The sequence below is a fragment of the Macaca mulatta genome, chromosome 11 (assembly GCF_049350105.2).
Source record: "Macaca mulatta isolate MMU2019108-1 chromosome 11, T2T-MMU8v2.0, whole genome shotgun sequence".
NCBI lineage: Eukaryota > Metazoa > Chordata > Mammalia > Primates > Cercopithecidae > Macaca > Macaca mulatta.
In genome coordinates, this window is record NC_133416.1 from 12,965,310 (window position 1) to 12,971,763 (window position 6,454).

The window sequence follows — 6,454 nt, forward strand, 5'->3', positions numbered from 1 at the left end:
CACATACTTTCTTTCTGTCTTGTTTTTATCCTAGAGGCATATTGTTATGGCAAATTAAGTTTGCAAGGTTGAAGGGTTTTCTGAAAGTTGACTTCTAATCCTGGAAGGGGAAAAAAAAAAATGGGCCAGATGTGGTGCTCACGCCTGTAATCCCAGCAGTTTGGGAGGCTGAGGTGGGCAGATCGCTTGAGCCCAGGAGCTCGAGACCAGCCTGGAAAACATGGCAAAACCCTGTCTCTACTAAAAATACAAAAAAAAAAAAAAAAAATTAGCTGGGCGTGGTGACATGTGTCTATTCCCAGCTACTCAGGAAGCTGAGGTGGGAGGATCACCTGAGCCCAGGAGGTGAAGGCTGCAGTCAGCCTAGATTTGCATCACTGCACTCCAGCTTGGGTGACACAGTGAGACCCCGTCTCAAAAAAACAAAAAGCAAAAACAACTGTATAAAAAATCATTACAGAAGGGAGCTGGCTGGGCACGGTGGCTCACTCCTGTAATCCCAGCACTTTGGGAGGTCGGGGTGGGCAGATCACCTGAAGTCAGGAGTTTAAGACCAGCCTGGCCAATATGGCAAAACTCCATCTCTAATAAAAATACAAAAATTAGCTGGGCGTGGTGGCGGGTGCCTGTAGTCCCAGCTACTCAGGAGGCTGAGAGAGGAGAATCACTTCAACCCGGGAAGCAGAAATTGCAGTGGGCCGAGATTGTGCCATTGCACTCCAGCCTGGGCAACGAGAGCAAGAGTCCACTTCAAAAAATAAAAAATAAAAATGAAAATAAAAGGGAGCTAATGTTTTCCATTTAAGGGAAGGGAGAATAACATTCAGTATTTATACATCTCACACACACATCTGCAGTGGTAGCCTCAAGTATTCAAGATACACATTCCCACAAATATAGTTCAAAACTACCCACCAAGTTACACGCTAAGAGCACATGCATTGTAAGAATGCTACATTATATTTTTTAAAAGCATCTGTATCCAATATTGTAGCATACTGGCAGTTTTCCCTTCAGGTGCTGTATGCCTAAATTATTACATGTTTAGTCATTCATTTTAGAATTTATGGCCTCCTTTAGACAAAAGAAATATATTTAAACATAAGCTACTAAATTAATGACTTAGGGGAAAAATTACTAAATTAACTTGGAAGTTAAACTTTGCCAACTGAATTTGTTGGACCTCATGTAAGCTAGACGATCAGTTTTTTAAATTGTTGTGTGTTTCCCTCAAGGATGGAAGTCTCCTCTTGTCTCTCATCCACTGTGCACACCACTGCAGCCCGCACCTGTCCTCCACGGCGCCACAGTGCGGCCTGCAATTCACCCTGTACCACGCCTTCCACACCTTACCTGAAAGTCACTAAGTATAACCAAGAAGGCAATGAAAAGCAGATAAATGACCTCCACCCCCACATCCAGCATGCAAATGTTAAACATTCATCAAAGTAAAACCAAAAACCAAAAACCAAAAACCCATGTTAGCTCAAGATTCTAACTGGTAGAGTTATGTGCATGGCAATTTTAAAAGTCCAGTTAAGTAAAAACCTAATTGAAAGTCTCAAGAAATACGAAGTTTATACAAGAAGACATCTGCAAACATTGACAGTGAGGAGAGGACTTCACTCTGCATCCAGCCTGTCCTGGAAGCCACGGCCAAACGCCAGGTTGTATAGATCTGAAAAGCAGAGAAAAACAAGCGTTGAAATGTGTACAAGTCTCAGCAATGTACAAATTCGAAGTAGGATGCTCAGAAACCTTGAATTTCCAATCAGAAAACAGGAACATGAGCAAGTTCCCCAGCAGTGCCCACCTTCTGCCTATGGCACATGTAACAGGATCGCTGGCCACCTCGGGGGGACAGAGGCTTCCTGGTCACATTCGCTCTGGCAGCCGCACAGCTGGCCCTGCCACAAACACCTGAGTAATACTGAAGAACCACCCGCTCCCTGGGCTTTGCTCACTCTAGCCGGGAGAGAGTATTTACAGAGTACATTATCGACTGAGCCCTCGTTCAATGCGTCAAGCTTGTTGAAGGCAGTGAACTGAGCAGAGCAAATGTCCCCAGTTGGACGGCACTCAGTCACGACAGCAGCAGCCACTGTTCACAGGGCACTGGCTTCATGCCGGGAACAGTTCCAAGCGTCTTCTTTCTGTCCGAGGAATGTGCACTGCAACCCTGTGGGGCCGTTTGCAACGTCCACCAGAGTTCTGAGGCAGCAGAGTCCAGGCTGTCTGTGGGCCTTGCCGCTTGGCCGTCCATGTCCCCTGCAGATCAGACCTCACTGCAGGGACTGCGGGTTCCAGGGCTGTCTTGAGGCACATGCTCCCCCTTCGCCACCTCTTCCTGGCCCCTGACACCAACCCTCACCACTGCTGCCAACACTTTATTTTCTCATGGCTCCTGAGGGGCCTGTTCTTTCTGCCCTTCCCTGCTCCCTGCGTCCGGCTTGGAGGATGCCCACATCAACGCCAACGCTCATGTAATCACCACCCCTTCCATGGGGCTTGACGCCTAGGAGTCTCAATATCAGAAAGTCAGATTCCTGTGCTTCTTGGAGAATTTCTTCCCGTCGTGGAAGTGAAGGAGATCAAATTCTAGGTGCCTGCAATCACCTCATTTCCACAGCTAAGCAACTTCAGTAGTAGCACAAAACAAAAAAGCTTTTTGAAACTTCTTTTATACAAGCTAAATACAATTTAATTTTTACATCCACATTCTCATCAGCTCCCATCTGGTGAGCAGGCAAATAGTAATTTTCAAAGAAACAAACTGTTCCATAATTTTAACACTTAGCATTATCACTATTAAGCAAGAATTATCCCAAAAATACACGATGATCTTGTTCTCACATTCAAAACTTGATTGTCACACAGTGAAATAGCACTTAATGCAAAGGAATGTTTCTTTTCAGGTTTCTGCTCTGGGAAAAAAAAAAAAAAGATTTCTGGCAAAGAGATAAACAATTATGTAACTATCCAAAATGCCTCCGAGAAAAATAATGTCATCAGTTAGTTCTTTAAAGTGTTACAAATGCAGCTGAGTTTTAATAGTAATTTGTCCACAATTATCAAAAGAATCTTTAAAAATCTTAATACTGAAAGAATAACCATTAATGGATATAAAACGCAAAGCAGAAGAGTTAATATTTGCGATAGATTTTGGCCCATATTTTTAATATATGCATAGTTATTTACCTAGCTGAAGTATATCCCTCTCCTCTTAGGCTCTTCAACAAGGCTGATTTTCAAACATAGACTGGCTTTTGGTACATGAAGGCAGCTTTAAAAGATGTCAGGATCGGGCCGGGCACAGTGGCTCAAGCCTGTAATCCCAGCATTTTAGGAGGCCAAGGTGGGCCAATCTCTTGAGGTAAGGAGTTCGAGACCAGCCTGGCCAATACAGCAAAACCCTTCCTGTATTAGAAATTTTTGTAATTAGCCAAGCGTGGTGGCACACACCTATAATCCCAGCTACTCGGGAGGCTGAGGCAGGGAGAACTGCTTGACACAGGAGGCAAAGGTTGCAGCGAGCCAAGATCGCACCACTGCACTCCAGCCTGGGTGACAAAGTGAGACTGTCTCAAACAAGCACTTAGACCTCAGAAAAAACTTGAGCATCCCCCACCCCAATCAACCCAAGGAATCACATGGCAATGGTTATCATGTGATTTCGACACAAAAAAGTTCTGTTCTCTCTAAACACAATGGTAAACACTTGCCATCAGCCCACAGAAACTCCCAGGACCCAGTAACACCGGACTAGCAAGAATAACGGGCCACGTACGCAGTGTTCAGCTGCAGAAAGTGATGGCACCAAGAATGTGTGTGCGCTCACACCAGATTCCTCGCTTTCAGGGTGGAGGGTCTCCCCGGGAAGATCATCCAGTGGGATGGTTTCCACTTCCACCGTGAGGAGGAAACGGGGGTTTCCTGAGGGCACTGACAGGACTTGGGTCTCTGCCCTTGTCCTCTGTCCTGTTACGGGATGAGGGTGGGCTGAAGGCAGGTTCTCCCTACATCTTCCGGGCAGGAGAGATGGAGCTGACAGGTGGACGACGGCTTTTCCAAAATGTTCCCATGTTTATAACCTGTTATCGACCTGCTTTCCCTGGAGATCAGTGAAGCCGCATCATTGCTTCTCTTGCATTAGTGACAACCCGTTGGTACGGCCTCTGGGTCAGCCTCTGCGCGGGTCTGAGTCACTCACTTGTGCCTTGGCCTCAGCATGCTCGTCTGTCAAATGGGCGGCCCCACAGACCAGTGAATTTCAACCGGAGTTCCAAGGAGGTTGCCCAAGGACAGGCAGGGAGAAGAGGAGGAAGAAAGCTGTCCGAGGAAGTGGGGGAAGAGGAGGGCTGTCCAAGGGAAAGGGAGGGGCAGGGAGAGGAAGAGGAGCGTGGAGGGAGGAGCAGAAGCGGGGTTCTCTGAGGAGGAGGACCAAGTTGCTGAGGTGTCTTGGAATCAGAGGTGGCAGTGGCTTGGGCTCTAGGCCCTCTGTTACATAGTTTTAGGCTTTAACTATTTGTTATTTGTGGACCCTTTAAAAGATTTAATTTGAAGAAAACCGGAGTTGAGGATACCTTGCTTCTAAAACACAATTTCTCAGGCCTGAGACTAAGTGCTAGGCATTGCTCATTCTGTTACCATCATTTCCTCCTATTTAAAATCAGCCGCACACCCCCAATCTCCCTTCAGTGGATCTCCTTTTCAGAGGATCTCAAACAGCAGAGTGAGCAGCCCGTGACCCCGGCCGTGTGCACGAGGAGCGAAGAGCAGACGTGCAGTGAGGGCTGCGGACAAGGGAGGCTGCGGACAAGGGAGGCCGAGGCCCAGCACCTCCCTGCACCGCTGTGCTCTGCCAGGCCTAAAGGACACCCTTGCCTCTGGGGTGAACAAGCAGCACAAGCTATCGACACTTATTCCAAAGGAACAGGAAGAAAATTCAAACGAAGTTAACACAGTTATCCCAACACAACACTGCAACAGCCCAGAAACAGAAGGGCCAGTGAGCCTGACATGGGTGGTTCCCACAGCGGGACAGCAACGTTGGCATTAGGGCTTTTTGGCAAAAAAAAAAAAAAAAAAGACAAAAAAGGTAACATGGGCCACCCATTATTTCCTGCCAGTGGAAAGACACCCACACGCCCCCAGATGCCAACAGGCCCCTGGAAATGAGCCCATGCAGTGCCTCGGGTCTTCGCACGAGCAGGCACGTGGTGTCCTCAGCACCCCCACCCGGGACACACACACACCACACTTGGCTCCCACACCTGAGGGTCCAGGGGAATGGCAGGAAGTCCCCGCAGGACAGGGCATCCTGTGAGGGCACTGCAGGGCTATGCACCTCAGAGAAGCCCCTGGGCAGGTGCTCTCTCCCCAAAGGATGAGCCAGTCCTGACCACACCCAGATCGCGGTGGCCTCCAAGCCGAGCACCAACATCTCACGTCCAAAGGCATGCGCAGGTACCTGCTGTGTGTGGAGCCCAAGCCCCCCGCAGAGGTCAGGACGAAGCCAGTGTCTAGTCCTGGGGCCGTCACCGGCCAGGAGAGGCGTCCGGGGCCCTTCCCAGCAATGGCCATGGGAAGTAACAACTCAGGCCCATCAGGGGCTTCCTCACCATGCAGGTTTTAGAAGTGGAGACAGAGGTTCAGGTCTAGTGGCACAAACATCGACAGACCCCATGGAAATGCGGGCGCGGCCCCTCCATCCCACCAGCTTTCATGGCTGCTCCTTTCTGCTGCCATCACACATGTCCCCACCCCGCCAAGCCCCTTCTCCTTTTCCACACTGGATTCATCAAATCACATCTCGCTGTCCTTGGCAAATGTACCATTAATTTATTTACTGCCCAGAACAAAAGCACACTTCCAGTTAACATGACACCCCCGCTATGATAGAACAGCCTTAATTCAGACATGATGTGGAGGAACAGAGGGAGGAGGGGTCGAGGGCCGCCCTGGAATCGGCAGCTGTTTTCTGGGGAAAGCCTCCATCCCACCCGAGCCCGACATCGTGCCACACTGTCCCCATGGTGTCCGAAAGCTCCATGAAGACGGGGTCACTCTGACCCCTTCGCACCCACAACTCCAAAGAGGAGCGGGTGTTCAGGAAAAGTCTCCTGCCAGTGCTGAAGACAAGAATAATTCCTCGTGGTGCCCAGAATGTCAGGAGAAAACAAGGCACCATGTGGATGCCTTCCAGGTGAATTTTGGAATGATTCTACCGAATGCCAGTCATCCTTTTTCAGAACAAAATCCATACCAGAAAACTTATGTCGCCAGCAGAGAGATGGTCCCTTTCACGGCTTACAAACACACCTACGTTACACTGAATTTATCTCAAGCCAACCTCTCTGTGCTAATGTAAAAAGTGTCCCTTATTAACCAGTAGCCTTTCTCATCTGGTGCTTTTTTAACAAGCAAGAGGATCCTGTAACACTCAGGCGTTGTC

General features: G+C 48.6%; 1 long non-coding RNA gene across 1 annotated transcript; it reads right to left on the minus strand.

Annotated features, from left to right (window-relative positions):
- Nucleotides 1–941: 941 nt before the first annotated feature.
- LOC144332791 (uncharacterized) lies at nucleotides 942–2,927 on the minus strand. The gene is made up of 2 exons (XR_013400901.1): nucleotides 1,814–2,927; nucleotides 942–1,678 (listed from the first exon to the last, which is right to left on the minus strand). It is a non-coding gene; the product is annotated as an uncharacterized LOC144332791 (long non-coding RNA).
- Between the last annotated feature and the right edge of the window lie 3,527 nt (nucleotides 2,928–6,454).